The sequence below is a fragment of the Erythrolamprus reginae genome, chromosome 1 (assembly GCF_031021105.1).
Source record: "Erythrolamprus reginae isolate rEryReg1 chromosome 1, rEryReg1.hap1, whole genome shotgun sequence".
Classification (NCBI taxonomy): domain Eukaryota; kingdom Metazoa; phylum Chordata; class Lepidosauria; order Squamata; family Dipsadidae; genus Erythrolamprus; species Erythrolamprus reginae.
In genome coordinates this window covers 324898831-324925589 of record NC_091950.1, presented here as the reverse complement: position 1 = coordinate 324925589, position 26759 = coordinate 324898831, and the positions used below count along the sequence as shown (strand labels likewise).

The window sequence follows — 26759 nt, the reverse complement described above, 5'->3', positions numbered from 1 at the left end:
TGAATTTACCTTAAAAGGTTTGTGTCGGCTAACCTAATTCCAATTAAGAGGAAATTAAACACAACTAAAATAATCAGGCTTAAACACTATGTAAATTCTTCTATTCTAAAATAAGAATAAACAAATAAAAGCACTTTCTATTTTAGGCCTTTGCTACCTGTCCTACTTATTGTATGAACTAGAACTATTGTACTATTGTATGAACCATTTTACTAGAAATGGTTTTAAAAAATAAAAGATCCAAAGTTAGTTTCCTTTCTATCATTTTATTCTGCATCGAAACAGAAAAAGCTTTTCTGCACCAATGGGATCAACAGGAGAACTTTTTAAAGTTATATTTTAGTTAAATCAAGCATAGGAAGTAATAATTATTTGCGATCAAAGACATTGACATTTTAAAATTATATCCTTATTTGATTGTTTCACATGAACAATTCAGATGAAAAAGCATTTATCCTGTAAAGGTTTGAAATGGATAAATATCTCTCAGACCATTATATCACATTTTGAATTAGTATGACTACACATGATAGGGTTTTTTTAAAAAGGGAATAAGAGATTTTTTAAAAAAAAGTTAGCCACAGAGTTTATTGCCAAAAGGAGTTCCTAATATGACAAAGCATAATTGAATGAGTTAAGTATTTAATGAAGATTCTGAGTAAATAAAAGAATCAGTCATTCAAAGAAACAAGCAATTTGATTTTGCACATAACTAAAGAAGTCATTTTATGTGCTTTTGGGAAATAAGAGATGGACGGAAATGTCTACCAAAGATACTAAATGTGGGAAAAACATACATATGGTGACTTTTATATTGCTTGAATCTGGTTCGCTCTAAGTGGATTACAAAATATGTACAATCAACAAACACAATAAGAGAATAGAACAGAACAGAACAGAATAGAATTTTATTGGCCAAGCGTGACTCGACACACAAGGAATTTGTTTTGGTAGCCATGCTCTCAATGCACATAAAAGAAAAGTTTGTCAAGAATCATAAGGTACAATATTTAATGAAAGTCAATGCAAAATGCCCATGGTGCCATTTTTCACTGAGAATAACATTAAGAAGTAATTCCAGCTCAGCTCCCAAAAGCACTTTGACAGCCAGATCATATATTTTCAACATGAGTGAAAGAGGTATTCTTACCTCTGAAGGAAAGCTGTCCCAAAAGAACTCATCTTCAAAGAATCTGCCCTCTGAGTGTCCTTTAGCAGATTTCTTGATTTTGGAGGTAGAGGCAGATACCATCAGTAGGTATTCTCTGTTTGCTTGTGTTGGATGAACAAATTCTAACCAGCCTAGTCTGGCTTGAAAATAACTAGTTCCCAAATCTTATAGAACTGTCTATCATTTGTCCTTTTCGTGGCTATTCAAATAATGTGACTTAACTGAAAAAGAGTCCAAGCACCTGTTCTGTCTCAACCACCCATAATTACAGGGTAATTAGTCCAGGAAGACACACACTACACGATAAAAGGAAAACCCAAAAGTTTTTATAAACAGAAAAACAGAAACAGCTCCCTTTTTAAATGTCAAAGGGATTTTCTGGTACACACAAGGCACAGTCCAATTGCTCACCCAATAATTGGGAAATTGAGTCCAATTCTAAAGTCCAGAAAGTCCACACACACAATCCTGAACAGCAAAAACCACAATCTTGACGAAACAATGAACCAGATAAACTGCCATGAGGCTAACACACCACTTTTATCTGTAGCACTAATTACAGCAGCCCCACCCAACCACAGGTGGCCTCATTTTCTCTTGTAATAATCCTTCAGTTGTTGTCTCCTATGCATAACTCTACGCATGCGTGGATGTGTCATTAATTCTTGTTCAGAATCCAGGGATGATACACATGATTGATCTCCTCCTGGGCTGTCTGCCAAACTCCCCTCTTCCCTGTCACTCACGCTTCCTTGGTCAGAGGAGACAGATTCTACTGGAAGCAAAACAGGCTTGCGGCATGTGGATGTATCCCCCACCTCCAACTCCACATTGCTTGGGGAAGGAGCTGGGCCAGAGCTAACCACAACAGCACCTATTTGAAAACTTATCTTGGTTGGTAAGCCACTCCTACCCAGGCACCTGGTTGAGGAAGGCTGCTATACAGTGGGAGATCAGTGGTCTTGTAAGTCTTCCATTTTCTAATTATTGCTCCCAGAGTTGATTTCTTCATACCAAGCTTCTTGCCTATTGCCATTTCAGTCTTCCCAGTCTGGTGCAGGGCTACAATTTTGTTTTTGGCGTCCTTCGACAGCTTTTTGGTCTTCACCATAGTGGAGTTTGGATTGTGACTGTTTGAGGTGGTGGACAGGTGTCTTTTATACTGATAACAAGTTCAAACAGGTACCATTACTACAGGTAATGAGTGGAGGACAGAGGAGCCTCTTAAAGAAGTTTCAGGTCTATGAGAGCCAGAAATCTTGCTTGTTTGTAGGTGACCAAATACTTATTTTCCACCATAATTTGCAAATAAATTCGTAAAAAATCAATGTGATTTTCTGGATGTGTTTTTGTCATTTTGTCTCTCATAGTTGAGGTCTACCTATGATGTCAATTACAGGCCTCTCTCATCTTTTTAAGTGGGAGAACTTGCACAATTGGTGTCTAATTAAATAATCCCCCCTCCACTGTATGTTGTTAGAAAGAGGACATCCCTTGGCTAACACTTGGGTTGGTTTAGACTCTTAGCAACTAACATGGACTGTTTTGGGACTGCACGACATCCTAAATAAACAAAGACTCAGCAGCCCTAGAAAAAAAAATAGGACTCATCTACAGCATACAGTGTAAAGACTGCAGCAGCCACTTTGTAGGACAAACAGGCAGAAGACTAACAGAACACCTCCATGAATATCAACTAGAGTGAGAAGACATGATAGATTTTTAAATTTTTTACAATGGACCAATTTAACCATAGTTTCCACTGAGAAACTGTGACTGTCCTAAACCAAGCCAAATCCAAAAATGTAGAGAATCCCTGGAAATTTGGCATTTTGACATATCAGCCATCAATAGGCATATAGAACTAAACAACATTTACATACCATGCAGAAAAGACAACCAACAAGCCGAAAAGGGAAGAAAAGGACCACTATGTATCAGATATCAAATACAACCAAGAGAATCCAGAAATATTTCACAAGAAGAGTCCTTCACTCCTCTGCTTGCAACAGAATATCTTATTCCACTAGACTTGAAATTTTGAGCTTAGATAGCTTAGAACAGTGATGGCGAACCATTTTTGGCCAAAAGGGTGGGCATACATGCAAAAGTGTGTGCATTTGTGCCCACACCCATAATGCAATGCATGCACACAACTCTCGCCTTCTCCTCTGCACATGTGCACAACCCCCAGCACTGCCCCTCCATGCATGCGCACAGGCATAACTGGAGCCTTTGGACTCTTCCTAGGTAGGCCCATTGGGCTGTTTTTTGGCCTCCCCAGGGTTTAGGGGGCTTTCCTGAAGTCTGGGGAGAGTGAAAATGCCAGAAAAGAAGGCTGAAAATCAGCTGACCAGCGTGCACATGTGCGCTAGAGCTGACATAAAAATGCCTTGCGTGCCCTCAGATATGGCTCTGAGTGCCATCACTGGCCTAGAACTTCATCATCTTTGATCTGACCTAAATGTAGTTCACAAAATCATTTACCACAATGCCCTATTTGTCAATTCAGCTTCGACAGCAACAATACACGAGCACACAATCGATTCAAACGTAATGGAAACCGCTCCAAACTCAATTGTAGAAAATACGACTTCAGCAGCAGAGTAATCAGTGCCTGAAATGTACTACCCGACTGGTTTCTTCCCGAAACCCCAAAAACTTTAACCTTAAACTAACAATCCTGGGCCTAGATAGCCTAGAACTGCGGCGCCTAAAACACGATTTGAGTATTGCCCACAAGATCATATGCTGCAACGTCCTACCGGTCAATGACTACTTCAGCTTCAACAGCAACAACAGAAGAGCACGCAACAGATTCAAACTTTAATACGAACCGCTCTAAACTTGACTGTAAAAAATATGATTTCAACAATCGAGTTATCGAAGCGTGGAACTCATTACCGGACTCAATCATCTCAATTCCTAACCCCCAACATTTCTCCCTTAGACTCTCCACGATTGACCTCTCCAGGTTCCTAAGAGGCCAGTAAGGGGCGTACATAAGTGCACTGGTGTGCCTTTCGTCCCCTGTCTAATTGTCTTCCTTTCTCTCGCTTTTCATATATATTTTCTTCCTTTCATATATCCTCTCCTATAAGCTCACTTTTACCCTTATAGATATTATTACATGTCTATTTTTCTTCCTATGTATTTATGTATTGGACAAATGAATAAATAAATAATAAATAAAAATAAACTATCTGCAGTCAACCTCACCCAATTCCTAAGTGATCTGTAAGGGACTTGCATAGGCACACCATTATGCCTACCATCCCTATTCTACTGTCTTATTGCCTAATTTACCTGTATCTACCTTGCTAATGTTTATGTTTATACCAATACCTACTACCTTGTACATGCTTGACAAAATAAAATAAAATAAATCAGCAGATATTTTTCTATATGTGTATTAAAGTACTTTATCAGCAGTATTGAAAATACTGTACATCTTCAATTTTGTGCATCATTACTTCCAATGTCTCACTTACCAGGAGGACTTCTGAAAATTTTGCCCAGTTTTCAAATGTCTTAAACATAAATCAGTGGGCCCTTAAAATAACTCCATCATTCATGTCTGCCCATGCTGTCCAGATTCCTCATTTCTACTCCCAGCTTATTTCTCTTCAGTTGCATAAATTGAAAACAACAACGACTTGGCTTGTTCTATTTGCTATTCAGTTTAGGTTGTTTAAATTTTCATGTCACGGTCATATTTGTGATATACACCAGAAGCTGATCTGAACTGAATCCTGAAATCCTTACTGAGCTAAAACCAATTTGTATAGAAATTGCTGTATAAAGCTAAAAGAGAGTTTACAATCTACAGAAGCTGCAAGAAGGATTATATAGCTATTTGGCTCAAAAGTGATTGAATGTGAGAAATAACACATGAGCAATATCCATAGTTTAAGTGGAAATAGCTAGAATGTTGTTATTTGTTATTTATTCATGATAGCGTATTTCCAATCATATTCTCAAAATTGTTAACAGAGTCACAATGCACAAATTACTATTAATTTGTGAGAAATATATTTAACAGAAATCCAAGAATTGTACAATGAGAACCCTTCATATTCATTGAAGGGACAACGATGAATAACTGAAATTGGAGGTTTTCTTCCTTTGTGATTGGCAGTTCATATAGTTTTGTCCCATGTCAGTTGTTAAAATATTTAAATGGTTTAAAAAACTATTTGTCCAGATTAGAATAACTAGTATGATCCATAGAGACAAATTTTTGTCAGCAATATGAAAACATGAAAAGCACACAGCAAACAAAAGTACATATGGCTCTTCAAGGCTTCTTAAGAATTTTTATTATAAATTCATATTGGGATATCACTTCTAAAACTGAAGATTGAGAGAAAAGAAATGGTAAAAAGAAGACAAATGTTTAGAAAAGGTACCATAGATGCCTGCAGTAAACTGGGATTATATCAAAGCGTTGACACATACATGGTAACATTATATCTTAAATCCTGCCCTTACAGGCTTGATCCTGAAATATGATGCTACTTGATAACTCATAGTTTTGTGTTATGACACACGACATACTCCCCTCTGAGGATGTCTATGACAGCCCCTGTTGTCACTAAAAGAACACATCTGCCATTACTTCAAGAAGGATAAGGAAACAGTAAAAAAGGAGGTCCTCAAGGGTTCTAGCCAGTATTTCCTAACCTCAGCAATTTAAAGATGTACGATTTCCTTATCCTAGCTGCGGAATTCTGTAAATTTATTTTTATTTATTTATTTTGTCCAATATACAATGAGGGTTTTACTGGGTATATATATATACACATAGTGCAATACATGATGAAGGTTATAGAGGAGATACTCATAGTAAAATATATCTAAGAAAGAATAGAAAAGAAGATATAGTAATAGAACATATCAATGAAAGAATAGAAGAAGAGATATAGGAATAGAAGAAAGGTATAGGAGATATAGGAGAGCAATAGGACAGGGGACGGAAGGCACTCTAGTGCACTTGTACTCACCCCTTACTGACCTCTTAGGAATCTGGATAGGTCAACCATAGATAATCTAAGGGTAAATTGTTGGGGGTTTGGGGATGACATTATGGAGTCCGGTAATGAGTTCCATGCTTCGACAACTCAGTTACTGAAGTCATATTTTTTACAGACAAGTGTGGAGTGGTTAATATTAAGTTTAAATCTGTTATGATTTTTTAAGGCTTGTCAGGAGAAGTGATGGAGATTCAATTTTTCTGAGTGATATACTAAAATCTCCCTTGGTCCACAGGTAAATTCGTATCACTAATGAAATACAAAAAGGCTTTATCCAGTACAGAAGATAGCATTTTATTGCATTCGCTGTGCTGCATTTTTGAAGAAGCGTAACCCTTACAAATAAGAGATTTATATAAGGACATAACAATAGGGGAAAAGCTGATTTAGAAAATTCTGGGGAGGAAGAGAGAGCGCAGCATTCTCCCCATTTACATCCTGTTGGTCTTTTCTAAGTTATTCTCAGTTTGATATGTTTTTAAAAAATCTACAGCATATGCCTAGGTATTTTTATACTGATGTTTATATTCTTGTATCTTTTGTCAAAACAGACAATAGTTCTCTAGTTTGTGAATATTCTAAACAAATCTAGATGCCATCTGCCAAACAGATTTCTGTAGCACAGTTCTTATTATTCCTTATGGCAGAGTTTTTCCAAATAATGAAACCAACTAAAATGGATTCTTTTTCTTCTAAATCAACTTATGTATATTCTTGCCCGCATACCTCAACTTCAAACAGCATAAATAGATATCCATAAAGCAAGTGTTAGTGTTGGTCCCTTTCCTGCATTAAACAGTATATAAAAGAATGAACATGAAAAAGTGGGAGATACATTTTTTCTAATACAAGAGAATATGTGTAACTCAGGGTTGAACTGTTAGTCTTGATGCTCTCTGAGCTTGGCTGTTTGCTTGGAGATATTTCATTATCTAAGTGGGTAACATCAGTGCTACTGTAATGAGTATGGTGTGTACTCTCCATTTATAAACAGCATTTATAAACAGTAGCTGGTACCAGTGTTGGTCGGGATGTGGTTTTCTCCTTAATAGTTCCTTGATTATTTTATAGTTTTATGCATGGTTGTTTGTCTGGTATTAATCCCTGCTTATCTGGGTGTAGGAAGACAGACCAGATAAACACAGAATCAGAACCAATGCAATGCAGAGAACACCTCAAAAACCTAAATAAGGACTAAACCATTACTATCATCCTGGCAGACAAAGGCCAGACCACAGCTATCATGGACAGAACACAATACACACAAAAATCCAAAGAATTACTGGAGGACAAATAAATCTACATCCAAGTAAACACCACTCTATATAGGAACTGAACAATTTGATCAAGAGATTCCTGGATGATTTAATTAAGAAAGGTCAATTCACGCACACAAAAAGAACATTGGCAGATGAAAAGCAGTGGGCCCATTCACACACACTACTATGGATGCCCAATACACAAGCCCAACATACTGTATCTCTTCATCCAACATACTACAGAGCCAAAAACTTACAAAAAAACTTTGCTATCTCACAAAATCCTTCAGGATTGGGTGGCATAAAAGTCAAATTAATCAATCAATCAATCAATCAATCAATTAATCAATCAATTAATTAATTAATTATTATTAATAATAATAATCATAATCATTATTAATTAGATTTATATGCTGCCCCTCTCCGAGGAATTGAGGTGGTTTACAACATATAAAAAGATAGTATATTTTTATTTTATTTTATTTATTTATTTTGTTCAATACAAATTGAAAGTTAAGGAGAATAAAAATGTGTAGTAGTAAATATCAGGGAAGGGATAGAAGAAGAGATATGAGAATAGAATACATCAATGAAGAGTAGAGGAAGGATATATGGATGAGAGAAAAGATATATAAAATATAGGAGAGACAATTGGACAGGGGACGGAAGGCACACTAGTGCACTTATGCTCGCCCCTTACTGACCTCTAAGGAATCTGGAGAAGTCAACCGTGGAAAGTCTAAGGGAAAAATGTTGGGGGTTGGGGGTTGACACCACGGATTCTGGTAATGAGTTCCACGCTTCATCAACTTGATTGCTAAAGTCATATTTTTACAGTCACGTTTGGAGCGGTTGATATTAAATTTGAACCTGTTGCGTGCTCTTGTGTTATTGCGGTTGAAGCTGAAGTAGCTGTTGACAGGCAGGATGTTGCAGCAAATGATATATTGAGATACAATTAATTTAAATTAAAAGTTACATTTAAAAAATGAAAGAACCTATTAAAATATACACATATCAATTCAAACAAACCCACTATACATTCATTGGCCAGGGGGCAGAACCTAATGACCCCAAGCTTGGCGGTATAGGTGAGTCTTTAGACTCTTTCGAAAGACAAGGAGGGTGGAGGCAATACGAATCTTCAGGGGGGAGCTGATTCCTGAGTACAGTGCTTCCCGAAAATCAAAGGCCTAAAAATAGAATAAGATGAAATTATATTCCATTTGAAGTCATGGTACTGTTAATATCCGAAGATTCAGAAATAATGAAAGAATACATGGTAACAGTACTACACCCTGCATCAAATCTGGTGAAGTAGTAAGATAAGATCAAAATACTCAGAATCATGGATCTCGTCATTTTCTCTCTCATTATCTAATTTCAGTTTGATGAACAAATATATCAACACAACAGAGTAACACCCATAGGATCACCATCCTCAGAACTCAGCAGCAACTGTAATTTAGAATATAGAAACCATATTACAGTTACATATACAATCAAAGGTATGTATCTAGAAGACACATTTGTCATAATGAAAAAGGAACAACTATAGAAGACACATAAAATAATCAACATGTTCAAAACAGGGGTGGTTTCTAACTTACCCCATTGCAAATTTGCTTCCTCCTACACCACGTGGCTGAGATGCACAGTGGCAAAAAATCATTTTTTTAAAAAAAGCCCAAAACAAGATGGTAACCACACGAACAGTGCCAGAAACTCTGCATCTGCGCATGTGCAGAAGAGAAAAAAACCCACCAAAAAAATCCCCCCCCCAAAAAAAATTAAAGAAAAAAAAGATGGCAGTGTCCACGGACCAGAACCAGTTCTGTGATATCATTGTGACATCACCAGCGGGTCGCTACCAGTTCAGGTGAACTGATCCAAACTGGGAGTAACTCACCTCTGGTTCAAAGGAATAAATTCACAGGAGAAGAAAACAACAGCACACTACCCTTCCTGGATGTCAGCAACAGCAGCAGAGGAAATGATGGAAAATTAGAAATGCAGTATTAAAAAGCAATCCGTACTAAATATTGGTAGGTATTCGGTTACTAAAATAACAGCCCAACTTCCAATTAAGAGGAGCTGTGTAAGCATATTCAAAGTGTTGGTTATGACCTATAAAGCCCTACATGGCTTAGGACCAGATTATTTATGGGATCATCTTCTGCCTCTTGTATCCCAGTGACCCAGGGACTCTCTGGTCCCACAGAGTCGGCCTTCTCTGGGTGCCGTCAGCCAGGCAATGCCATCTGGTAGGGCCTAGGGGTAGAGGCTTCTCTGTGGTGGCTCCAGCCCTTTGGAATCAACTCCCTCCAGAGATTCGTACCACCTCCACCCTCCAGGCCTTCCACAAGGTTTTGAAGACTCATCTTTACCGGAAGGCCTGGGGGCGTTGAGTGACAATATGAATGTGTAATTTAATAGGAGATAATAGAGGGAACAAATAGAATTTAAACCTGAACTGTTCTTATTAGGAATAATTAACCAAAAGATAAAGAAATAATTCCAACACATCATTTTACACATAGTAACTTGTTCTGTCAGGCTCTCTGGTAGAATCCTCCCAAAAATTCACAGGTACAAATTTCAGACACACGCACGTTTGAACATTCAAAACAATGTTCTTTATAATGAAAATTCACTTAAACTAAGCCCTCTTTTGGTATAGCAAAGAGCACTCGTCTCCAAACAAACTGGTAATTTGTACAAGTCCCTTATCAGTTCTGTGATACTTAGCTTGCAGCTGTGAGGCAATTCACAGTCTTTCTTCTTTCACAAAGTGACACACACTTTGCTCTGGTTTAGTTTCAAAGCGGGGGAAAATCAGCACACAAAAAGTCAAAGTCAGTAAAGTAGTCACGAAACACAACGATCAGATAATCCTCCACAATGGCCAAAACCACAGGCTGCTATTTATAGCAGCCTCACTAATTACCACAGCCCCACCCAACCACAGGTGGCCTCATTTTCTTTTATAATAATCTCTCAGTTGTTGTTGCCTATGCATCGCTCTCCTCATGCATGGCTGTATCATTAACTCTTGTTCTGAATCCAAGGAGGAGCTAGATAATTGATCTCCTTCTGAGCTGTCTGCCACACTCTCCTCCTCCCTGTCACTCATGTCTTCTTGGTCAGAGGAGCCTTCATCAGCAAATTCCACCGGGGGGGGGCAAAACAGTCCTGCAGCATGTGGATGTCTCCCCCACATCCACAGTCCTTGGGGCAGGAGCAGGGCCAGAGCTAACCACAACAGTAACTGTAGCAAGAATTGTATATGCTGAATGTTGGAAACTTCAATTAAACCAATCAATGAAAGGATACTGGAATGTGCAGAGTGGCATAAGCTCACATTAGAAATGAAATGAAAGGTACGGAAGAAACAGAATTTTATGAGATGAGGTATAAGTGGCATAATTGGTTAGAACAGAGAAATAAAGATGTATAGAAATAAATGTAAATAACCGTATGAAACATATGACACAGTACTGTTAAAAATGTTTATTGATATGTAACTTGAAAAAATTAAAAAAGTAGCAAAATCTAAGGAATAAGAACATGTAGTATTTAACCCAGCAGTACATTCAGTGTTGGCAACCAGATCTCCCAAGATCCCCACAGGACCATTCAGTTCCTTTCTAAAATTAAATTTTAATTGATTAAAGTCATCATTTTGCCATGAAACTAAATTTCAATATTTATTCAGTTGAGCTTCTTATATCTGTAATTCGGGCAAGCTAAATCCATATCCTATACCAAATCAAATCACAAGATGCTGTATTTTTAAAGCACTTTTTTTTACAAAGCAATCAAGTTTGATTTATAATCAGCAAAATCACATCACTTCTCTCACTTGCTTGTAAGTTGTAAATGACCTTTTGTCATAAATCTTTTTAACTGTTGTGGTTAGCTCTGGCCCAGCTCCTGCCCCAAGGACTGTGGATGTGGGGGAGACATCCACATGCTGCAGGCCTGTTTTGCCCCCGGTGGAATCTGATGATGAAGGCTCCTCTGACCAAGAAGACATGAGTGACAGGTTTAGGTTTAGGTTTAGGTTTATTGGATTTATATGCCGCCCCTCTCCGCAAACTCGGGGCGGCTCACAACAATAATAAAAAACAGTACAGTACATAATACCAAATCCAAAAGGAGGGAGGAGGAGAGTGGGGCAGACAGCTTAGAAGGAGATCAATTATCTAGCTCCTCCTTGGATTCAGAACAAGAGTTAATGATACAGCCACGCATGAGGAGAGCGATGCATAGGCAGCAACAACTGAGAGATTATTATCAAAGAAAATGAAGCCACCTGTGGTTGGGTGGGGCTGTGGTAATTAGTGAGGCTTCTATAAATAGCAGTCTGTGGGTTTGGCCATTGTGGAGGATTATCTGATCGTTGTGTTTCGTGACTACTTTACTGACTTTGACTTTTTGTGTGCTGATTTTTCCCCGCTTTGAAACTAAACCAGAGCAAAGTGTGCGTCACTTTGTGAAAGAAGAAAGTCTGTGAATTGCCTCACAGCTGCAAGCTAAGTATCACAGAACTGATAAGGGACTTGTACAAATTACCAGTTTGGTTGGAGATGAGTGCTCTTTGCTATACCAAAAGAGGGCTTAGTTTAAGTGAATTTTCATTATAAAGAACATTGTTTTGAATGTTCAAACGTGCGTGTGTCTGAAATTTGTACCTGTGAATTTTTGGGAGGATTCTACCAGAGAGCCTGACAGAACAAGTTACTATGTGTAAAATGATGTGTTGGAATTATTTCTTTATCTTTTGGTTAATTATTCCTAATAAGAACAGTTCAGGTTTAAATTCTATTTGTTCCCTCTATTATCTCCTGTAGCCATCTGATAATATGATAAAAACTCCCTTCCTTACTTTTGCATTTCCAGCAACTTGCTTTCATATTTGTATACATTTTTGCCAATCTCACTGGCATTAAATGCCACCTATAAAGCATTTTATATTGATTTTAAAAAATGTGATAATGTTAATTTATAGTTCTTGTTCCACATTCTTTCCCATTTCTCTAAATTTATATTATGGTCTATATTTTGTGCCCATGCAATCATCAAGCCTTTCACAATGTGCTCTTCCATTTCTACTTCCAATAAGTGTCTATATGCTTTTGTTATAAATTTTTCTTCATTCCCCATCAGTATTGTATCTATTTTTGTGGTATCCTCTGAATTCCATATTCTTCCATATCTTTTCTATACCTTGATTGTGTCTGTAAATATGGCCACCAATCTATGATTATACCCTGTTCTTTTCTTGATTTAATTTAAGTTTCCCTGGCTATCTAATAATTCTTTATATCTTATCTTTTTAAAATCTAATGTATTCAGACATATCCATTGTTGAAACCCAATTTGGAAATTTTGCATAATATTTCTTTTTAACTTTTCCCCATGTCCGTATTAGATTCCGTTGCTTTTTATGATCCTTGTTTATCTTCCTGCAACTTTTTATTATTTACACATGCATTTACTTATTTTATGTATTCAACAAATTTATATGGCTGCCCAACTCACACAAGGGTGATTCTGGGATTAAAAATCCACAACATCAAAATCATAAAACCCTTAACCTCCTATCCCCATGGCAGAATCAAATCCAGGAGCTTGATTAGCTTCTTCTCCTTTCAGAATGCCCAAGTCTACTGACAAAAGGCCTTTCGGAAAAGCAACAAGGTGGGGGTTAATCATACCTCCTGGGGAATGATGTTCCCCACAGAACGTGCCACCACTGAAAAGGCCCTTTTTCATAAACCCTCCATGAACATCCTTAATAGGTGGAGTCAGGCAGAAATCTTCCTTTTGAGGCCATTAGAATTATAAGAATCAATGGATTTTAATCAATGAATAAAAGACTAATTGCATTTTCACACCTAAGTGCAGCTTTTGCTTCCCCTGCAGAGGTTTTTCTAGATTCGTAGTGGGGAAATTCATTCAAATAGAACAGAGTAGTTTTGTGACTGATTTTCAGGCAGCATTCCACAATGAATGTCTTCAAACGTTTTAGAATATCTCCTTCTAAGATAACTTATGAATACATGTGCTCAATTGTTCAGAAGATATGGAAATCTACAAACAGTAATAGCTATTAAAATGGAAGAAAAGAAGAATGAAATAAAAATAGATCTCTTGCAACAGCCTTTCTTCCATTGAAAATGATCAGGGGTGATGAATCCCAATTTTTCACAGAACAGCAGTTTAAAGACTCCTTTCTTATAATTTCAATTTATTTTTGTCAGTCAGGAGAAGAAAGAAAATTCAGGCAAAATGCCATGAGAAATACAATGTCTTGCCTGGATTTACACCTTGTACTTCATTTCATCTTCATAAAAATTATTTTGGATTCAACTAGAGAATATGTTGAAAGACCATGCAGTTTTCTAGCTGCAAAAATGAAAATAATAAAGAAGTTAAAATTAAGTCTATAGCCTACATCCACACACTCTTAAAGAGAAATTAAATTCATTTAGTCTGAGTTATTTCCAGAATTAAGGCAATGTTCTTGATCTAAGCTATTTCTCCAATAAGAAATGGCAGGTCTAGATTTGTACTTCTCTCTTTTCTGCAATGTGACTTGTAATAGCTGGCAATGATGGACACTGCATGATTTGGTGATATTCCCCCTGGAAAATTCCTGTCCATAAACCAATTAATGAATTATAGGCATGATGGTCATCCATATATGTAATTTTTTCATCTGTGACAGCTGCAATATTGATCATATTTTTCACTGTAACGTTAATGACAATCTTCATTGAATAATTAATTGCAATGTAATTTAATATGAGCTACCCATGGTCTGGAGGTTGAGAAATATTCTTCATCTCATTTAACTGTTTCACTACACAAAACCTAATTCCATTTTGCAAAATCTAAGAGAGGTCAATAGGAAGAACAGAACTGCCAGGGAATAGGGGTGGAAGAAGAGAAGAAAACAGATGGAAGCCGTTGTGTTGAAGGCTGTATATAGAGTTTAGCTGAACTTTCATGGTCTGTGGGCAGAACACAGATTTATGTATGTATGTATGTATGTATGTATGTATGTATGTATGTATGTATGTATTTATTTATTTATTTATTTGATTTGTATGCCGCCCCTCTCTGCAGACTCGGGGCGGCTAACAACAATGATAAAAAACAACATGTAACAATCCAATTTAATAAAACAACTAAAAACCCTTATTATAAAAACCAAACATACACACAAACATACCATACATAACTTCTAATGGCCTAGGGGAAGGAATATCCTAACTCCCCCATGCCTGGCGACAAAGGTGGGTCTTGAGTAATTTGCAAAAGACAAGGAGGGTGGGGGCCGTTCTAATCTCTGGGGGGAGTTGATTCCAGAGAGCCGGGGCTGCCACAGAGAAGGCTCTTCCCCTGGGGCCTGCCAAACGACATTGTTTGGTCGACGGGACCCGGAGAAGGCCAACTCTGTGGGACCTTATTGGCCGCTGCGATTCATGCGGTAGAAGGCGGTTCCGGATATATTCTGGCCCAATGCCATGTAGGGCTTTAAAGGTCATTACCAACACTTTGAATTGTGACCGGAAACCAATCGTCAGCCAGTGCAGCCAGTGCAGATAGATCAAAACATCTTTATATCCCCAAACCATTCTGTAAAACATGTGACTCACTAAGTTCAACTAAAGTTATCTGCTTTTATCTCTTCTCTTTGGAAATATTCTATATTTGAAAAAGTGTCCAGTTCGAAAACAATGATCAGTTAATAAGGTTCAGAGGAACATGAAGTTACTGCTCAACAGGCAGAATCTCTGCAGCAGACTGAGTAGCTACACGAATCATTTGATCACATTTTCTCCACCATGCTGATTCTAATTCTATTTAAATTACAACCATTATTTCTATATCGGTATTTGTTTAGCAATATAAATGTTAGGGGAATCTATCAGGTTGTTTTTGTTGTTGTTATTGTTCTTTATTAGTGGGAGTGCGGTACATTTGTCTGCCCTAAATCCTAGACATATATACCACATCCCTAATAATGAATGATGCAATTTAGCCAAGGCATACATTGGCCAGGGAATTTCTGCAAAGGGAACAAACTGGGCATAACTATCAAAATAGATCCCTGTGCCTGTGGCAAAAATAGCCATAATTGACTTAGCAGGATACAAATCATACAGGCTGTGTGATCTGATTTGAGATCAACACGTTTCTCCCTAGACTGTCCTTGTCCAACTCAAAGCAGGCAAATATGTTTGAAAGCTTCTTTAAAATTAAATGAAGGTGGTTTGGGAACAAGGTATGAGCTTTGCACAAAGGGGAAGCATTCCTGAGTTGCTGGTCTGTTTTCCTTTCTACTTTTCTTTTCAACTACACACCGAACCGCTTTTGTCTTGGATGATGATAATACTCTGACAAATCATATGCTATCAGTTAAAGAAAAATGAAAACACCAGAGTTCTCTAAAAATTCAGGTTTGCCAGACTAAGCTATAATACAGGAAGCTATTTGCCTTGGACGGGAAATGAACACTCGGACACCAAGCTGGGTAAAATGGGTCACTATATTAAATATTAACAGAAAGACCTGCAGGGGTCACTGAATGGGGCGGAGTTTCCTGAACACAACATACTTGGGCAACTGAAATGGGCGTTACTCCATGCCTGGTCAGGGTGAGCCGCGCCCTGCCTACTCCCGACCCGAAAGCCACGCCCAGCATGTGGGAGGGCTCGCCTTGCATGACCCGGAACCGGAAATGATGTAGGTGAGCCCCAAGGGCACCCCCTTCACACCTCTCTGTCCGTGGAGGAAGCTTGAGTTGTGCAATGGGGGTGCCAATCATCTTACAAAAGATACCCAAAGGAGAACACACAGTTGCTACTGATACCCTTTCCGCCCCGTTTCTGCCACAGCAGGGGGTCAGATCTCTATCTTGGCCCCCTGCTCCCCGCCTAAGCCTGCCCCAGCTCACGCAGGCACCACTGCAGGTCTGTGTAAAAATTGCCACTCCTGACGTCTTCCTAAATTGACCCAGTGAAAGCTAGGGGGGGGGGTAAAAACACATGCCCGTGTGTCAGATCACTTTGCCTCCCCCTGCCATGTTAACCCATATCCTGGTCCCGTCAACAGCTATTGGTGTGACGGCGACTCCGCATCCCCTCCATGTGGGGGTATCAGAACCACACACCACAGCCGTAGGCCCCGTACGACCGGTGGTTCACCATGACATGACATCACTGTGCCAAGTCCTTCACCGACACCAGGTCGTTGCCACCAGTGTGCAACACCAACAATCTGTTCCATATGCTCTGCAAGCCCCGGGGGACTGCCATGACTTGACGCCACTGAGCCAAGTCCTTCACCATCACCAGGTTGTTGCCACCCATGTGCAACACCAACAATCTGTTCCATATGCTCTGCAAGCCCCGGGGGACTGCCATGACTTGCCGCCACTGAGCCAAGTCCTTCACCACCACCAGGTCGTTGCCACCCATGTGCAACACCAACAATCTGTTCCATATGCTCTGCAAGCCCCGGGGGACTGCCATGACTTGACGCCACTGAGCCAAGTCCTTCACCATCACCAGGTCGTTGCCACCCATGTGCAACGCCAACAATCTGGGTCCGGCCCATCACTGCTCCCGACTTTTCACAACGGAAGAGACCCGTCTCAAACGAAGACCTCCGAGCTCAAGCCTTTCCGCTGAAGCCCCAGCGACTCAGCAACCTCCACATTCCTGAAGATAATGTTGCAGCTCAACGTTCAGCCACCAAGCCACGCTGTGGCTGCAGTTCACTACTGTGGGCAACGGAAGGGCAGCTCCTTCGCACTTCGCACGTAACAAAGTGGAGCAGGGCCAGGACCTAGAGAAACGATAAGGATACAAAGACAGTGTTAGCCACCCGATCCCAAAAACACTTGTACTCAGGTGCTCTGAATATACTTCATGAAAACCACTGACTTCCATCCACCACCGGATTCATTACTTTGCTGAGAACTTGTTGAAAACTGCATTCAGTATTGCTGAGGGAATCCCACCCGATATCCTGCCAATCCTCCTGTGGCGAACTGTCTTATGGTACAAAGGGCACCATTCCCTGGCTTCCTCGCTTTACTTGCACTGAGTCTATCATACCCCGGCATATATCCTTGTTTGATATACCCGGCAGTGATCAAACCACCATCTGCGTTACTGGTCAGCCACCGTGCATAACCAACGCGGCTGCCGCAGCCCCCATTTAACATCGGTTTGCTGGCCCAGGGAACCTTGCATGATCCACTACTATGCGATCATGACAGCACTTTGCAGACATACCATGTCCCCAAAGGCCCTTTTTTATGGCTGCCATGTGAAACAGCCTCGCCTCGTTGGGTGAGGATCTGGGTCTCATCCAATGCCCACTGCCCCTGAAACTGGGTAATGTATAGCGGCTTACTAATGTCTCCCCAATCTGAGTCCTTTCCTTGGACCATCTCCTGATCATTCCCCTTATCTTCAAATAGTTTGACACCGAGGTCTTTTGTTAGGAGAGCTAAGTCCACCTGTTGCCCCTATATGATGGCATGTAACCATGTGGTGCAACCTGCACTCCTTTGCTTGAGTGATGGTGCCGTCCACCAATTCTGGGTACCCTGCGCCCCAGCCTATGCCATGTGGCTGCCAACCGCCTGCCCATGCACACATACTCCCTGTTAACAGACTGGGCCTCCTGTTGCTGGCTCGCTTCACTCCACTGATGGGCCAGCTGTACATCATAGTTGCAGTCCCATGTTCCTGTATTCCTCTCAGGAAATCATAATACTCTTCCTCCAGCATTAAAATGCCAGGGAGATTAGCCAATATGCTCCGTGGCCTTGCCTGCTCACCCAGGGAGTAAAATAATTGCAATAAATTTATGAAGATAAGCAAAGGCCCATGCCAATGCTTTCTTTACCGTTAGGGTATGGATTAGCTTTACCAACATGACTTCATCAATATAACCATAATATTAATGGTACCATCCTGACACCCCGACTTCAATATTGTTTATGATAATAACATTTTCTGAATTATTCATTAAAAACAATTAATATAATGCTTAATACTTATATTAAGCTTAAAATCAACTCAAGCGTGAATTTGATTCAGATGACCTCAATGCTTAGCGTTCTTGCAAACCCCCCATTCCGGTAAGTGACTATACCATTTCTTATGAACAAACTAAAGGGGCTGAGATAAGCCGACTAATTTATTTATTTATTTATTCGATGTTTATGCCGCCCTTCTCCTTAGACTCATGGCGGCTTACCACATGTTAGCAATAGCACTTTTAACAGAGCTAGGCTATTGCCCCCACAATCCGGTTCCTCATTGTTTTACTCATGAGAGGATTAGCCAGAATTTGGGAGATTTCCAACCTTCAGCATGGTAATGACATGGGGATCTGCAGGCTGTAGTTATGGTATTAATAGTATCTTTCCGTTTTGCTTGTACAGAAAAGGGGGGCCTGCTACCAACTGCACCAGTACTGTTGTAGCCTTCAGTACAATAACTTCACATTTGGAAATGTGGCAAAATTCAGAATATTAGTAGCACCATTCAGGGAGACATAATGACTTCTATGCGCAACTGCTCCAGGATCCGGCACATCATGAAAAAATAAAATAATAATAATAATAATAATAATAATAATAATAATAATAATAATAATAAAATACCCCAGGAGCAAGCACATAAAACCCTGTTACCAAGTAACCCTTTAGTGCAATACATCACTAGTTAAGTATGGCCATAAAATTAACAAAGATAATTCCTCAGGGCATATTTGACCAGGAGGATTGCCATTAAGCCAACTTGGAAGTGAAGAGGAAAACATACAAAAATAAACCTCCGGCCTGATAACATGTATATAATCTCAACAAAAAGCTTTAATAAGCAAATTTTACTATGTAAGGTGTAGAACATAGCTCACTATGTTACACATGCTATAACAGTTTATATTAACACTGTCAACCCTTATTAAAGCGTGAGGGCAATTATTTATTTATTTATTTTAAATTGAGGGTAAGGGAGCTGCATGAGGCTATATTTACTTACCGCCCAATAACCTAATTGCTATTTTCAATGTGGTAAAGAAACATATGCCACACCTGTCTGCCAAACCGCTTCTTAGGTCCCCATTCCACAGTGCTTCAAAGAAAAGCCAAGATATATTTCTGCACAGTGCTCTCGGCAGGAGATCCTTACATAGGAAGAAACAAATCCTTTGTATTCAGCAGCGCTGTTCCAAATGAAGTGCAGAGATTTATAATGTTTGATAAAAGTGTAATAAAGATTAACGGCCTCCCAAGTAGCAGAAAACCCTCATCATTTGTTGTAATGTTTCTTCTAAACCTGCTTATGAGCAGAAGCCAAGGTTTTAACTGCAAAGTTGCTGTCAGAAGCCAGCTAAGTCCCTTGAAGCCATGATGGACAAAAGGGGCCAAGGTCTATAGTAATGCTACAGTCTTTTGATCACTACAAGCCATTCTCACTGACAAAGCAGTCTTTCCATAGGTCCAGTTGCTCCAACACCACCTAACCTGGTTTCATGGCTACTATCCCTGATTGTTATTGTCCCTCTTGTGATAAAATGCCCTAGGAGGGCGCCATTATCCACCGGGTATGAAAGAACTGTTATCAAATGTTAGTGAAACCGGGCTGATGAAAAGCATTTCCAAATATGAAATTTTTAATCCCCATACCATTTCTATGTCCACCACATTATGGTTCAATTATATATCTCGTTCTAACCAATGCTCATAACCTGGTGGCCCATTTAGCCTACCCCAATGTTTAACTAGCGTACAGGAGCCTTATTTCTCCAAATGTGTGTACGCTAAAGATTGCCTTAAAGGGATGCTCACATTGCCCTGTGGAATTGGTGGGGCGGGCAGAGGGGGGGGATTTTGCCCCCCCACTGTAATATCACAACCCATGTGTTGTGTCCCCCCAGTAAATCAGCTTAATTTCAAATTAATTCATTTTAAGCTCACTCAATTCAAATATAGTAACTTAATAAATTAAACCATTCTGATAATTCATTAAGCACAATCCATTCCCATATACTGACTTAATAACCTAAATCATTTTTCCAAATCATTTTATGTTCAACCAATTCCCATACAATTGTTTCAATAACTTAGCTCATTTTAATTCATTCCTCTTATGATCAATTCATTCAAGTATACTAGCTTAAATTAAATTAGATCATTTTGAATTCATTCATTTTAAGTTCGATCAATTCAAGTCTATTGACTTAAATCCATTAATTCATTTTAATAATTCAATTCGAGCTCAATCAATTTCACTATACTGACATAATAAATAAATCTTTTTACCAATCAGTTTATGCTAAACCCCTTCAAGTATACAGTTTAAATAAATTAAATCATTTTAACATTCATTTTTAGCAATAATAATTTTATGGCATACTTGTTATGACTGACCATCTAAAATAGCACCAAACAAATGATAGTTTATTCCATACCTCATCAAATAATCTCCCTAATGAAGTAAATAGACTGAAGAGAAATCATGACTTGCCCAGAGTTGCCCCCGTGAGATGGGCAATATATAGAATGTAATGTAATATAAACAGACAAAAAATGTTTATTTTAGATTATTCTTTTTTCTTTTGGTGTGGATAAAGATAACAGCATTGCTGATAACCATGATGGACACTGGTTAGATGCCACGAAGTAAATGGCAGAGCCTTAACCATACGTGTGTTGTAAAGACCACAAGGGCTTCTTCCATCCTTACCAAGGGAAGCGCCAATCTCTCCTTTCGCACAACACCACGGCCACTACCGGTCCATTGAATCGGAATGCACTGGAAGCAAACCACCACTCGCGTGGATCAGCGTCCAATTGAGACGCATCAAGTGAAGGGAGGGGGGGGCGCTGGCATGCTCGATTCAGGCCTTGCCCCCCCCCATACAAAAGCAAAGCCAGGCGCGACGTGCCATGCCGGGGACGGTGTGTGTGCGAGAGGCTCGCCATGTGGCACCCCCCCGGCGTCGCCCTGTGTGCGAAACCCCCGAACTTGACAACAAACCACGTGGGGGAAGCCTCCCCGCTGCTGCCGCTCACTCCCCAGCGCTCATCCTGGCCGCCCGGCACCGGCAAGCTCCGAGACCGTCGCCAGCCGGGCCGTCAGACACCAGGATCCAAGCCAGGGAAGCCCCTGCGCGCCCCGCTGCCACTTACACAAGGTGTGGGGGGGAGCCGGAGCCGTCGGCCCCCGCAAGCCATCCGACCACCTTCCCCCTCTCCCTCAGCAAAGCAAACCTGAGCTGCCCCTGGCGATCGTTAGCGATCCCAGGGGCTCCAAAAAGGCACCGTCCTCAGCTTCTTCCTAGCTGCATCGAGGAGAAAAGGCTCGCTGGTCCGTTTGTTGGCGAGCCCGGGGCAAGAGAAGCCGGGGGGGGGGGCAAGCAAGCCCTGATAAAGGGCACACGCCCCGCCCCTTGGATTACCCAGAATGCCCGAGCGGCCACTGATTGCTCTGGGGCGTTCCCGCGCTATCGCAGGGAACGCCCCCAGCTGATGGGGGAGCCAAGTTGGTTCCCGCCATTGGCAACTTTCGGCCAGGCGTTATTTCGCCTGGCCTCTCATTTTACAAAATTTCTATTGTTGACGGTGGTAGTGGTGGAGGAGTGAATTGTATTTATTTTTATTTGCTTTGGTACTGACACATCTGAAGTAATGATTACAAGAGACTGTGTATAATCCTGTCCATTTGGGTATCTTGAATTTCATGGGGAATTACAATCTTCTTGTCTCTTGTACGGTACGATAATTTGTTCACATTAGGCATCACATTCAATAAGGCATCCTTACTGAAAAATAGCTAATATTATTCAAAGTTGGCTTTGGTTCCACATCGGAGATTGTTTATCATGTTGTCAGATACACTAATCAAGTTTCACATTGTTCTTGCAACAGGGACACTCCTGGTGCAAATTGGAACACATTATCTCTACTTATTGTTCTTGTGAGGATAAAATCAGACGATCTCTTTAGGTGTCACTCTGAAAGTGGGATATAAAAGTGTCAAATGAATATGTGAAAACCAAAAGGAGTTCCAAGATGCTAGCTGATTTTCAGTGCCTTTTATAAAAAGGACTTTTCGGCACAGACAACACAGTACGCCATTCTGTTCATCTGTGAATTTTTGTCACACAAGATTGCAATCTGGCATTTGGTTAAATTTGGCATCTAGAGAATATCAGCTTTCATATTGTTAAAAACACGTTTCTCTCCTTGGAGGGAAAGGGAGTGAGACAAAGAAAAAGAGGGCAAATGAGCTTGACAAGGTGGTGATCTTATTTCTTGCTCAATAAACCAGATTGCTTAAAAGCTGAAATCTTATGAAGGGAATATAATAATGGAAATAAACATTGCAATTTCACATTATTTCTGTCAGCTTGCCACCAACCTCATGCCTTAACAATTGCATTGGAACTATGATTTCTCAGTCAGCATGAACTCTGCAGCCCCAACATTTTCAAAGGGCACCAGGTAGAAGAAAGGCCAATTGACATAATCATGTGCCTTACTGAATACACAGAGAAATACACACAAAGTGTGTGTGTGTGTATGTCATTTGAATCATTTTATAAAGATTTTATTTTCTGAAGTATTGAAAGTTACAGATTCTTGATACCTTTTAGGATACTTTATTTATTTTATTTATTCATTTGTCCAATACACAAATACATAGGAAGAAAAATAGACATGTAGTAATATATATAAGGGTAAAAGTGAACTTAGAGGAGAGGATATATGAAAGAAAGAAAATATATATGATAAGTGAGAGAAAGGAAAGACAATTGGACAGGGGACAAAAGGCACACAAAGACTCACCAAGTGAGTCAGTAGGAATTGTTCAGTTATCTAAAACATCTGAAATTGAAATTATTTGCTTGATGCAAAATTTTCTCAAAGGACCATCGTGGATATTGAGTAATGGTCTAATTACCTTTTGTTATTTAATGTCCATAAGTGTTATCTCTGCTATTTGATTTTGTTTCATTTTATACTACAGGACCACCAGCCCATAATGGCTAGTGGGATTCTAACATCATTTTGGTAACCCTATTTCAAAATATACCAAGCAACTTGTGGCAACTTCTAATTTTTTTTTAAAAAAAGTTGTCTCTGGAAGATTAGTCTCATGCTTAAAAAAATACTTTAAAATCCATAAGTATTGAACCACACCTCAGACATAAGTTGTCGCTGATATGGTTCATTTTTATTAAAAATATGGTATCTTTGCCAGGAAAATTTTTTATATGGCACATTTGTTCTCACAACAAACTTGAGAAGGAGTACATTATTATCCTCCTTCCCTTTACTATAATAGTAATCTTTTTAGATATGATAAAAAGGTGTGCAAAGAATATGTGATGAAGGTAGAACAGGAACATGCTTACTGAATCTATTCTGTGGCCAACACTTGTGAAAATATAGTCCCAATTATATTTAGACACATAAACTCTGTTGAAATGACACAAGCATATTGAAATTCCAAATTGATTGTAATTATAATTTGGTCATAAGAAACATGATACAGGCAAATATTTGAAAAATTGATTAGAACAGCCATAGTTAGTGTATAGAATAATATTTGAGGCAGACAATCAACTGCCTTATTTTTTCTGAAAAAATGCTAAAATTTAAGAGCTAATGCTGGACCAGAACTAGCATGCAAATAATCTGTTTTCATTAGCTTCTAATGTTCTTAACATTCTTGACAGCATGATCCAAGTCTACCCTTACAAATGTATTTAGCTGAACCCTTTCCCCATGGAATTATACTTCAGCCTAAATAGCAATAGCACTTAGACTTCTATACTACTTCACAGTGCTTGACAGCCTTCTCTAGGTGGTTTACAGAGAGTTAGCATATTGGCTCCAACAATCTGGGTTCTCATTTTACCGAATTCAGAAGAATGGAAGGTTGAGTCAATCTTGAGCCTGGTGAGATTCGAACCGCCAAATCAAGGTTATTAAATAGATATGATGTAAAAGAATAAAGCCATCTGTTACTTTCCTTGTAGCTCTCATGCCATTGATCTTTTGAATCCACAGGTCACAAAGAGTAGCAGAAATATTCACAGGCAGGATGGAATCTCCAATCTTGAAATCCCATCACTTACTTGATGTATTTTATTGGTAGCCCCTTCCTCTAATTTCAGTCAAAGAAATCAGCTGGGCTTATTCCAGTTAGTAGTGACATTTAATTTCTATCCCAAATGTTCTAATATTTTAGAAGTTGCCACCTAGTTTCCAACCATTAGGGAATCAGTGCTGTTGCTTGGACTGCTACTCATGTTTGTGTAGCTTCCTTCCACCATGGACCTCAAAGCTACATGTTCAGAGCTATTGTTTTCTACACAATCATTTATGTGAACTATAAAAGGGATTACTCAAGGCCTCTTGATGAACTTCAGTCTTCTTCAGAGAATGAGTCCTTTTCCTAGGTTCTAGACCAGTGGTTCCCAACCTTTTGCTGGCCATGTCCCACCTAAGCATTTCTAAAATTCTGCCCCCGTGACATATTATTCTTACTATTCAAAAAGTGAACTCTTATTCATGTGGAGGAAGTCTAAAATGCCATTAACTTAGCTTAAACAAGTTTCCAATTGCCCTAATTAAAAATCAAATTGCCTCCCTGTGGGGTATGGGCTCTACATTGGGAACCACTGCTCGAGATCTTTTTTTTAAATTTGTCAAGTACGTATTTATAATATACATCGATAAAACATTGTTTATATACATAAGATGGGTACTGATAAGAGGGGACAATTGGACAGGGATGGTAGAGTTGAGAGGTCAGTGTCTATGAGTTCATAGTTGGCTTTTTAAAAGTTGTACTTGTATGTCCCATTATTAAGGTGATTCTTGCAGTGGTGTAGATTGAGGCTGAAGCCTATCATGCTGTGGTCACTGTTAGAAATGGGTTCTTTTATTTGTAGTCCATAATTTTTTTGCTTTGCAGAATATGAGGTCAAGGCAGTTGTTGAGTCTAGTATTGTTTGTTACTAGTTGGTTGAGTCATAGATTGGTAACAGTGTTGTATAGCGCTGTATGGATGGGTTCAGTCATGCATTTGTTTAGGATCCAGTTAATCTTCGGCATTCCAGTGTGATTTAACTCCCAGATTAGGAGTAATCAATAGGATTCCCTAGCAGTCATCTTTTTTTCCTTAAAATCATCATTTTCAAGATGTTGTCTATTCAAGCTTTGATTTTGATACTTTATGATCATTGATAGTTGCATATGGACACATGCCCAGTTGAGATGGCAACTAAAAATTATTCCTAAATAAATTAAAGAAATAAACAAGAGTATCTTGAGATTTTATTGCAATGTAATTTTTAATTTTTCATTGTAGTATTTCTTCTTATAGCTCTTAACATAATACACCAGTCTGTGTCTATGTATCTAGCTCACTTTCTTTTTCACTTTAGTTCTACCTCACCAAGCGATGTCCAGGCAGTTGGGACATCTTTTGCAGAGGGCCAGGAGGCACTGGAGAGGGATTTCAAAATATATGATGAAAAATTAGTTTTGTCAGGAGGAAGTGGCAAGAATGTCTCTTTGAGGAGATCTGGAACAGGCTTATCAGTCTTAGAATGATAAAATGGATAGAGGTGATAAAAACCAATGACTTTTTGAACTTTAAAGGAGAAGAAGATGGAAAACATAGTAATTAATACAAGAGACACAAGAGAAGACAAATCATCTTTTTCAATATAACACATGAGATTTTAGAACAATTTAAGGTGGTAGTTACAGTCTATCAAGCCTTTCATGGCAGAGGACCTGGTTCCTTTAGGGATCCCCTATTTCCAATACATTATGTCTTGTCCAGGAAGATGAGGCAGAATGGATATATTCCAGAACACACACCACAACAAACGTTAACTGTCAAGATTTAAGCACATTACTTTATACTGTGCATATTTAACCCTGAGTAAGGATTTTTAAATCCCGAGGATTTCCTAGTATTACTCTTCTTTCCAGAGTTCCTGGAGTGGGCAGCCGTGCTACATACAAACAATCATTAACAAAAACAATTATTTTACCATTTCAAGCCATATCTTTCTTCATTGCCTAAATGCATCAAACTATGTTCTCCTCTGCTGAAAGAAGAAAGAAGGACCATGAATCCTTCAATGATGGAGCACCCACAAGTTCTGAAGGCAAGTCGTGCCACTGGTTAATTGTGCTCACTGTTATGAAATTTCTCTTTAGTTGTAGGTTGCTTC

At 39.2% G+C, this 26759-nt stretch overlaps 1 non-coding gene across 1 annotated transcript; it reads right to left on the bottom strand.

The window, feature by feature from the left end:
• Nucleotides 1–21154: 21154 nt before the first annotated feature.
• LOC139158233 (U6atac minor spliceosomal RNA) lies at nucleotides 21155–21279 on the bottom strand. The gene has a single exon (XR_011557632.1). It is a non-coding gene; the product is annotated as a U6atac minor spliceosomal RNA (small nuclear RNA).
• Between the last annotated feature and the right edge of the window lie 5480 nt (nucleotides 21280–26759).